Source organism: Carassius auratus, unplaced genomic scaffold (assembly GCF_003368295.1).
Source record: "Carassius auratus strain Wakin unplaced genomic scaffold, ASM336829v1 scaf_tig00000296, whole genome shotgun sequence".
Taxonomy (NCBI): domain Eukaryota; kingdom Metazoa; phylum Chordata; class Actinopteri; order Cypriniformes; family Cyprinidae; genus Carassius; species Carassius auratus.
The window spans coordinates 72,702-84,388 of NW_020523292.1; the positions used below are offsets into that span (position 1 = coordinate 72,702).

At 37.4% G+C, this 11,687-nt stretch overlaps 1 pseudogene; it reads left to right on the plus strand.

Annotated features, from left to right (window-relative positions):
- The first annotated feature begins 3,906 nt into the window (after positions 1-3,906).
- On the plus strand, positions 3,907-10,777 carry LOC113068981 (mitoferrin-2-like; annotated as a pseudogene).
- Positions 10,778-11,687: the final 910 nt, after the last annotated feature.

An 11,687-nucleotide genomic window follows, 5' to 3' on the forward strand; every position in this document is an offset into this window, starting at 1 on the left:
CAGTTATAGAGTCACTGTAATAGCTACAATCTCTTGGTAAATCTTTATACCACATGGTACATGGTTAACTGTCTGTTGTTTTTCATGTCTAGATAACTATTCAAAGTGACAACATCTTGCATTTTGACAGTGTTAGACCAAGGTCCAAAGAAAGATTTATGGTCAAAGTGTTGTTTAAAGAAACCCAGTCTTGACATTAACCTATAAGACATTAACCTTGTTTTATAATCTGTACTTGATAAAAGGGATAGCAACCTAAAGGTATAGATCTCAATATAAATACTTAACAGAGTGAGAGTGTTCCACTCCTTTAAAAGTGTGTGATGAAAGCACATATCAAGACAAAATAAGTTATTTAAAAGAGCTTTGTCTATAACTACCGTGCTACTTAAGGCACAAGGAAAAATTCAAAGACAGAGCCAAATGATCTCACATCAGATTCACAGTAGCTCCATTGTATTGAGCTGTTTGCTTCTTAAAGCTGCTTTACTGAGAAGACTGTGAAAACTGATTATGATTAAGATGAACACATATCACCTGTTTGTGGCATGCCTGTGATCTCAAGGTTTGTGAGCATGTTATCAACAAAATAAAACTAGACACAGAAGTACAAGCTGTTTACTCTATCCTCATCATTTCTGTATCTTACACTGAGAAGTGTGAGATATCTTGTGTTCTCTGACTTGTCCTGAGAAATCCTGTTTATGAGACAAAAAAAGAGAAGTGAAATGACATTATATATATATAAACATGAAAACTTTAACAACCTGAACATAATTCCTAATTTGAAAAAATATTTTTTGCATGTGATTCAAAGGCATTCTGCATTTAGAAAAAAAAAAAAGAAAGAAAGACAAGTGCCGAGATGATATCAAAGCCACATTTTATTCCAGTAGGTGGCAGCAAAGACTTTGGGTTTTCATACAGAGGACGGGCTCATTTCTTTATCAGAAACAAATATAAAAAATAAATACGAATTCAGATAATTTATCATTACAGGTAGACATAATCATTACATAATTTACATAATTTTTATGTAAACACGCATAATTAATGCATGATTTATTGACACTTCATAATTTAATGTCAATAGTTGAACAATGTACAATACATCTACAGTGGTCATCCAATATTTATTTATCAACCAAAAACAATCATATTTTAATAGATTGTCAAAGATTTATAAATGCTGCGAAAATATTGCTCATGTTAGCTAATGCATTAACAAACGAAGACAATATCGTAAGGTATTAGATGTATTATTTCTGTATCAGCCTTTAACTTTAATTAATATCCTGCTAACATGAATCATTGAATATTTAAGATTGGAATGTCAGTTAATTCAAAGCCATTTGAATATTATTTGTTTCCATTATAAGACACTCAAATACTTAAGAAATATTCTCTTCAGCTAAGAGAAATCATCTTGACTGAAGAGCCTGTCTGAAGAGATCATAAGTGGTTCTCTCTCTATGCTAAATATGATAAGAGATGATGTATAAATGTCACGCTGATGGGACTGCAGACAGCTTTTAGAGACACATTTTAAAAGCAGGAGGTTTGTGGCTTTGTGCATTTCACTTAAGTAGCCGAAGATAACCAAAGGTTAGACCTTAAATGAATTAGCACCTCAATTTGAGTCTATATTATGTGTAATTGCTGTGACACCGTATACAATATCCTTTAACTTTTATTTGTTTTGCTTATGCTGTGAAAAACAACTCCTATTGATTCAGGTTCTCAGAAGGAAAAGAAATAAAGTAGCCTGCTATTAGACAATCTGACACCTCTATCAGAGCATGTCGTCAGGGAATTATGGTCAAGAAAGAGATACTCTACAGGCACGCCAGCTTGGCTTTCCTTGAAGGAACGCATCTGGACAACACACAGTCAACGTTAATTTGATCAAGGCCAGGGATTTTTGTTCTTGTAAGCGAAAATTAACACTTCATTGCCTTTGTCGGCAGAAATTCTACACCGTGGACTCACGGCCAAAATGAAATTAGCTGAAAATGGTCCTACTTTAAAGTATAATTAGCTCATTATTGAGAACCCTAGTTAATTTTCTTCCAGAGAGCTAGCTTGCTGGCATGGGATGATTTAAGCTGGTCTCCATGCCTGGTAAAACTATAGCTGGTCAGTTCAAACCCTGACACAGACTGGCCTGATAAGGCTAAGAAACCAGAACCATCTTAGACTGGTTTCTGTTGATATAATTTGACCTTCAATCCTAAAGCAAACATTCAAATACAGCGAATTCCTGAAAATAATGTGGTTCTCAATCATTTTACTCCATGGCCCCCTATAAGGAAATATTCCAGGGCCCCCTCACAAGACTTTTTGACCTCAGAGAAGCATGAAAGTGATTAAAAACACCTTTTAAAGATAGGTGCAAAAGTGGTTGCCCAATGATTATGAGCCAATGGGCCATTTTTTTCTGCTTTTTAACACCACTTTTACAGTGTTTTTTATCCATATGCCTGTTTTTTTTTTATTTATAACCTGACTGAGGCACCTATAATTATACATAGAAGTCGTGGCCTAATGGTTAGAGATTCTGTTTCGTATGTGAAGGTTGCAAGTTTGAGTCTCAGGCTGGTGTGAATTGTTGGTGTGGGAGTGAATGCACAGTGCTCTCTCCACTCTCAATACCATGTGTGTGTGTGTGTGTGCACTTTGAATGGGTTAAATACAGACCATGAATTCTGAGTATGGGTCGCCATACTTGGATGTGTGTCACAACACTTTCAGTTTTTTTATGTTATAGCTGCAGCTAATGTGAGTTGAATCTTTCATTGAGCCGGTCTGAACAATGGATCAGATCAGACTGAATCACAGATGAAGACTGATTAAATATAAAAAAAAAAAAAACTTGTTTTATGAATGTTTATGCAGATTATATGTGACCCTGGAACATAAAATCATGCTTAAGTCACTGGGGTTTATTTGTAGCAATAGCCAAAAATACGTTGTATTGGTCAAAATTATAGATTATTATTTTATGCCAAAAATCATTAGGATACTAACTAAAGATTCATGTTCCATGAATGTATTTAGTAAGTTTGCAACCGTAAATCTATAAAAACTTAATTTTTTGATAAGTAATATGCATTGTTAAGAATGTGAAGAACTTTAAAGGCAATTTACTCAATATTTAGATTTTTTTGCACCCCAAGATTCCAGATTTTCAAATAGTTGTATCTTAGCCAAATATTGTCTTATCTAACCAACCATACATCTTGTATGTATAAATATTAATTTAGAAAGATTGTACACTTAAGACCAAATAAGTGGTCGAGGGTAACATATTTTATTAAAACATGCAACAACAAAAACACTTTTCAGTCAAGAGATGTAGACTAAATTAATTTTGGAGATGTTTATAAATGCAAGTTACATTTATGGATCTAACTATCTTAATAACAATTGAAATATTTTCAGGTATTTTATACATCGTATCTCCATATTGTGTATATGGTAGCCTACTTTCCACACATAATTGACAATTTATTACCCTAATTTTGTTCCATATAGCAAGAAATATGCCAAGCCAGGAGGCCAAGGGCCACTTGATGATGAAGTACTTAAGACCAGCTGTTGTTTTGGAACGATTTTTTGACACAACATGTCCAAAAGAGTGAAAATGTGTTATTATTATTATTATTATTATTATTATTATTATGCCATACATCAAACAATACATTAGGAACATTAACATGTTAAGGAAAAATAGAAAAATATGAACAACATTAATATGAAAACCGGGCCAGAGGGCAGTAACAAAAAGAGTAAAAATGAGTCGGGTTTCCCTCTCTCTAGATGCGTTACGTCACCGTATCCATTAAATAACAACTGCGCGCGTCCTGATTTGAATGACAACGATTTTCTCCAATCAAAGCGCAGGACAGAGCGAGAGGGCGTTTCCGTTTCCCCTTGCGGCCTGTTCTGTCGGTCACCTCCTGCTGCGCGGTTCTCGTTTAACGAGACGCGTCCTCTCCCCGGTGCGTAGGAGGGAGAGGCCCGAGCTAAACGCGTAAACACTGGGCGTGGGACGCATGATTTTAAAGGACTGGGTGCAGCAAATGGAAGCGGGTGGTTTTGTGCGCAGGCGGCGGATGACAGCGGACACATCAGGCAGCGATGCCGCGGTGGCCGGAGCTTCCGCGGGAGAGGAGATACACTGGCTCGGCGGCAGGTTTTGGGGTGTTTCCGAGAGTCTCGTTGGCACTTTGACACCTCGGATTGCAGGAGAAACGGAGGTTACTGTTGGACATTTCTATGGTTCCCAGGAGGCCAATGATTTGTCGGAACCGGACTATGAGGGTTTGCCCCAGGGCGCCTCCACCAGCACGCACATGTTAGCAGGAGCAGTGGCAGGAATCATGGAGCATTGCCTGATGTTCCCTATTGATTGTGTGAAGGTAAATAACGCAGTTGCAAAACATCAAGGGTTTTATGAAGAATTCAAGCAAAGTTTAAATGACCATCAGGCCCTTGAAAGATCCGCCAAGCTGGCAAGGTCGAGTTAACGTTAGTTCCCCTGTGTGATTTCCATACTAACTTTTATATTTTAGTCTAACTCACATGCTTTGCAGACAATATAGTTTCCATCTGCTCCGTTCTCTGATTTTAGTTGTTTACATATATAATTAACTGTTGCACTTCATATTCATTGCAGGAAAGTTAGTAATGTTAAGAATAATTTGTAGTCATGTAATCTCTCCACTGTTTAATTCCATGTGGACTAATCTAGTAATAACTAATATAAGTCCCAAGCATTTAATTCCACAAGCACCTGCTTGGTTGTAATTTTTTGGTGGATTATGATATGATTGTAATCTGTCTTTGTACTACCTGTCTGTCAGCGAGGTGTCATTATGAAACATGAACATGAGATAGGAAGGTCACGTGGCTTCTGCGCTTCTAGTAAACCACATGACTTGTTGACGCATGCGCATTGGGTCTGTAGTTCAAACGCAGTCTACTGAGAACTACCATAGAGGCAGTACGCTAACTGAAATGGTTTTATGTTTTTTGACATACACCATAGCACATCCATAGATATGCTACCGGTTGTGTAACTACTAGGCAGATATTCAGACTGTATACTTATCACTAGTGTTTCCCTAAACAGGACACTTCAGGTGTCATTGACACTGCTTTACATTTGAAGTGTATGCGGGAATTGCACTGGTCAAGATGCATTGGCAAACTGTGAGGTAGTATAACTTTAAGTGCTCAGCTGCTCTTGTCAGGATGAAGTGAAGGGTTCTTTTGAAACAAAGAGTCTTGATTTATGTCTTTACAGCTTTTCTCTCAAATGTGCTTTTAGACTTTTGCAGTCTGTCTCCATACAAAATATGTCAATTCTGTGCTGAGATTGATTCACAGCAGTGTGATGAGGAAAGGTAAAGCTAACAGTAGATTCTGTTTTAGGGCTGCAACAAACAATTATTTTGCCAATCAATTAATCTAACAATTATTACAACGATTAATCGAGTAATCATCATTGATTTCACAGATTAACAAAGAGGCTTTGTTCTTTTATTCAGATTTTACAGTTAGCTAAAAATATTGAGTTACACACATACTATTAAATAAACAAGAGGCTAATCTTAAACTTTGTCAGACAATAATATTGCTATTGTACTATTGATTCTGTTTAGAAGAAAAAATGGATGGGCTAAAATCTCCTGGCCTCTGCCAGAAAGTTGTCAATGGGAAGAAGGTTTCCCTTCCAACATGACAATGACCCAGAGCACACAGCAAAACTGAGCACACTGATTGAAGGAGAAAAATGTGAATGTCCCTGCATGGCCTAGTCAGAGCCCAGACTTTAACCCCACTGAAAATCTGTGGAATGACTTGAAGACTGAAGTCCACAAATGCTCAACATCAAATTTAACTGAACTTATGCAGTTCTGCAAAGAAGAGTGGGGTAAATATCACAAAGTCTAGATGTGCAAAGTTAGTGGACACAGAGACCTCTCCCAACAGACCAAAGGCTGTAATTAAAGCAAAATGTTGTTCAACAAAATTCTGACACAAGGCAGCTGATCCTTTTTCCCACTCAGGGGATTCTGTCTGGATACATCTTTGGTCCTTAGATTTCCCAAAAAGAAAACATAGGAAATATAATTAAAATGGAAAGTGCAGATATAATTAGTAAATTACTGAAAACAAATACAGTTCTACTTTGTTTCAAAACCCATTGGGGGATTTATTATACAAGCATTTAAACATTAGATTAGCATATGATAAAATGTAAAAACTTGATACTGTTGATTTGGTTTATTATCCTTGATTATTAATGCCTGATTATATAGTGACTATATGATTAATTGTAGATTCTCTTGTTTGGGTCTAAACGTGACAGGGGAGTGAGGAACTACAACCTCCAACAGGAAGTTTCAAGATTGAAACTTCTTTAGACACATATATATGATTATTTCCCAGGCCATTTATGGAAGTATTGTTTCCTTACAGGAATACTGTTATTCATGCAGCCACAGCAGGCATCTTAAATTTCACCACATTGCAGGCTTGCAGCTGTTGTTCTGAACTTTTTCAGCCTCTCTGACCATGTCAGTTCAAACATGACTTTTGTGGTATAGGTTCAAGGCCGCAATGTAAATCTACAAAAATGTGTTGTGCAACCAAGTACATTACTAAGTACATAAACTTTTCCCCCTGTTCAGTCAATGCCAGTGTTTCTGTAGAAGCTGGTTACAGGTAATTGCATCCACAATTCTCATGTATGTCAGGTGATACTGTAGATCTGCTGGGAAAGCGGATTAGGTGGTTAGATTATGTCCTGTGTGACCGTATTGCTGCAAACTTCCGTTCTACAGATCCAATGACTTGGATATGTGATGGATTGTTTGTAAAGCTTTATTCTGTCATGGTTGTTGGTTTTTTATGATGTGTTTTTAAGTTAAATTACTTTCAATGTAAGATTCATAAATATTCAAACTTAAATATTTTTTTTCACTATGTTGTGTGTATGTGCGCACACACACACACACACACACGTTTGTTTTTGTGAAAGTGGGGACATCCCATAGGCGTAATGGTTTTTATAATGTAGAAACTGTATATTCTATCGCCATTCACCAACCCTACCCCTAAACCTAACCCTCACAGAAAACTTTGTGCATTTTTACTTTCTCAAAAAACTCATTGTGTATGATTTATAAGCGTTTTGAAAAATGGGGACATGGCTTATGTCCTCATAAGTCACTCTCTCCTTGTAATACCTGTGTCATACCCATGTCATTATACAGAGTTGTGTCCTGATGTCACAAAAACATGCATGCACACACACACACACACACACACATATATATATATATATATAAAAAGAGGATAATCTTAAACTTTGTCAGACAATAATATTGCTATTATATATATATATATATATATATATATATATATATATATATATATATATATATATATATATAAATATATATATATATATATATATATAAATATATATATATATATATATATATATATATATATATATATATATATATATATATATATATATATATATATATATATATATATATATATATAAATATTTGTTGCAGGCTTGAGATAATAAATTAAAAAGAAATGAATAGAAGGAAACTTTTAAAAAAGTAAAAATTTTTCTCTCTTGCAGATTTAAGTTTTTATGTGAAATACAGTGCTGCTTTGCCATTCTAGCTAATGTTTTATTATTATTATTATTATTACTGCAAATGTAAACTTATAAAGGTTTTTATGAAAAAATGGTGGAAAATGAAGCATACAATTCTTTTGGCAGTCCATTGAAGTTTTTAATACCTGTATTTATACTATTACTTTAATCTACATAGTAAGACTTGTAAGGTTAAACAATTGTTCTTTGTTGCAGACGCGCATGCAGAGTCTTCAGCCAGAGCCAGCTGCACGTTACCGCAACGTGATGGATGCCTTTGTGGCGAATCATGAGGACGGAGGGAATCTGGAGGCCAATCAGGGGTCTGAATGTTACAGCTGTAGGGGGCGGGGCCAGCCCATGCACTTACTTCGCCTGTTACGAAAGGTTGAAAAAGGTCCTCAGTGATATCATCCATCCAGGAGCGAACAGTCATTTGGCAAATGGTACCCAGTTTTCCCACCCATCAGCATTGCTAATTCTCTCGCCAGCATGTTTCTACATAGTGCAATCAGTTAAATATGTTCTTTAAAATCTTTGTTGCTTTTTCAGAAGGCCTTTTCAACTTTATTTATTAGTTGCTAGGACAGCATCAAAAATAAAGTGAAGTTGTGGCAGTGGTTTGAAGCTATCAACATTCTGGAACTAGCTATTGGCAGTGACTATGTTATTTGCATGAATCATGTACTACTCAACATCTACTGTACCTCTTTAAAAAATCTTCTAGTATGAGGTCAATCCAAAAATAGCCATAAATGCCTGAACTGAATAGCATTGCTAAGCTAAACCCACAGTAATGTCACTATGCAAACTATACTGGCCTGCTGTACATCCAAATCTAATCTAATATAAGCTTTTCTAAAGACATCACCTTTTCATTATCTGTATAGTAGTAGAAAATTGTTATTTATGTGTTATGGATATATATATTTTTTATTGCATTTGTCAGATTGTGCTGTTTCTTTCCTCCAGGTCAGAGTGAAAGGGTGGTAAGTAACTGCTGCCATATTACTGTTTATCAGTAGAATTGCCTGAAAATTAATGAAAAATGATTATTGAAGCTGCATCAGTTTTTTGATTCTTAATATAAACAGAGACATGATGAGTGGAGTAAATGCCAGTATCCTGAACAAAAGGTTCTTTTTCTCCTGACTTTACATTCCCCAGAGTTTATCCAGTCAATCCCTAACCTCTCTGTTGAATCATATTTGTGGCTGTTCAGAACACAGTTTTAGTCTGACTGTCACCTGATCCGTCCGTATATCTTATTGTTGTATTTCGAGTCCAGTCACTATCCACTCTGTGCATGCTCTAATTTTGGTGCTAATGTCTGAGGGTATGTGTTACAGGGGCCGCTGGATGTGTTGCCACATTGCTTCATGATGCTGCAATGAATCCAGCTGAAGGTATATCCACTTTATAAAAATTAATTATTATACCATTCACTACTATTCAAAAGTTTGGGGTGAAATACTTTCTTTTCTTTTTTGAAATAAATTAATAACTTTATTCAGCAAAGATGCATTCAGTTGATCAAAAGTGACAGTGAATACATTTTGTAATATTACAAAAGATTTTGGATTCAGATAAATGCTGTTCTTTGATTTTCTTTGATTCAGTTTCCACCAAAATATAAAGTAGCACAATTTTTTTTCATCAATTATAGTACTAATAATAATAATTCTTGAGCACATAATCAACATACTAGAATGATTTCTGAGGGATCATGTGAAGAATATAATGTTCCAAAAATGCACAAGTGGGGTTGTTGCAGCCCTACCAACCAGCAAACCTTGACTCCTTTGGTCTGGAAGGACATTGTGTGCTCCCAGCCAGGAGATGGCAGAAAGATCTAATCTCCTGGCTATTTTCATAAAAAAATAAAATAAAATAAAAAACATTTCCAAAACCCAGCCTTGTGGGAGCAGATTGGCCTTGCTCTAATTAACAGCTGTGCAATGTTGAAACAGTAACATTAGCCGAAATTCCCCAGTGGGCCAAATCTCAGTCTGACAGCAGTGTCTGTTTCTGCACTCTTGAGGCTCAAGGTTAATCAGCGCAGGTGCCAGACTAAAACCTTGCATAGACACCTGCTCTCATTCACCTCCTCTGTTCCCTGCAGACCGCTTGACTGTAGGTCAGACAGGAGACGCGTTTGATCCACCCATGTCCGACATTTCTGCTTTGATGGGGCTACTGTATTTCAGTCATGACCTGACTTCTTGCACTTGCCTAATGTTCCCCTTCCTGTCCTCTTTTGTTTCCTGTCTGACTGGCCTGCGACGACCGCCCTTATTCAGTGGTGAAGCAGAGGATGCAGATGTATACTCGCCATACCGTGGCGTTCTGGACTGTATACGCTGCGTGTGGCGGCAGGAGGGGGCGTTGGCGTTTTATCGCAGCTACACCACACAGCTCACCATGAACATCCCATTCCAGGCATTGCACTTCATGACCTACGAGTACCTGGAAGAGCTGTTGAACCTCAAAGACATTACAACCCCTCCTCCCACATGGTGTCGGGCGCGCTGGCAGGTGCCATCGCCGCCACCGCCACCACGCCACTGGACGTTTGCAAGACGCTGCTGAACACACAAGAGTCTCTGGCACTCAATTCCATCAGCCGGAGCGGAAGACACATCACAGGCCTCGGTCATGCCTTCCGGACGGTCTACAGGTTTGGCGGCCTTCCCGCTTACTTCAAAGGCGTTCAGGCCAGGGTCATATACCAAATGCCCTCGACTGCCATCAGTTGGTCTGTCTATGAGTTCTTCAAGTATGTTATCACCAAACACCAGCACGAGAAGCGCAGGATCCAGAGGGACGGAGAGAAGTAAGCTCTCACAGCTGGCCTGACCTTGGCTGTCTCTCGCATAACCGACCAGATAAACACTCGAGCTGCAAAGGGACTAATTTAATAAATGATACGCACATATAGAGTCCAAACACTCATGTCTGTTTATTCCTTTCATTTGGCATTTAATACTTAAACTTTCCTGTGTAATTCAACTAATAATCATGACCTAAGATCTCTCTGTGAAGGCTCAACTTTTTATTCAAGACATCCTACTTAACACCAGTGTTTGCCAAGTTTGTGGTTTTCCTGCGAGTTTAAGCTATCCCAAGTGAAATTTGAGTCCCTAAAATGCAAATTTTACAAGGGGAATCCCAACAAAAGTGTGTATTTTTACCCCACCAAAATGTGACTTTTACATGGGGATCCCCTCAAAACATGATTACACTGGTTTTGAGCAATTGGGCAGTTTCCTTCAACGCCTGCTTAACACTTAACCCAAAATTATACTCTCCCACAAGAAGGGCATCAGAAGCCTTTTAGGCGTATATGCTATAATGGGTGGTCCTTTAAGTTTGTGGGAGGGGTTTAGAGCTTCCTTAAAACTCAAACAAATCTTCTTTCTTCTAAACTGTACTTGGAACGCCAAACCTGACTCTTACTTTTTTGATCATTTCCAGCCAAAGCCACTAACGCCACAATTAAAGGCCACATCTGTACATCCAATTTGGGATTTGAACATCATTAAAATCATGTGTTACACCGCAGAATGGTAGACCATGTACAGTAATTTATTGCTTCATTGGCTGAATGGCACCTCAGAGATATGAAAGCTATCTATGTTAGAGGTATTTTTGTAGTATATTGGCGGTGGCTTTTCCTCAGCAGTTGTGGGAACAATTTCTGCAGGTGATCCAAAGTTCTAAGATTCGTTGCCCTTCATAACTTGAAGAAGTCTGCCCCATTCCTTTTTGTTCCTCAGCTTTCAGGAAATCAGCAGTGCAGGGATTTCCCTGACTTGCAAAGCTGATTTCAGTGTGAGTTCAATTATTTATTCAGAGAGTCTAATTCAAGTTTCAAGTTAAAGGTATGTTCGGGGTTGACATGATTTAATTGTGAAAAGAAAAAGAAAATGTTGCAGTAATGCACTAGCTGTAGAAGTCTTTAAGAAGCAGCAGCAGCAGCCTCTTATAAATGAAAAGGCTT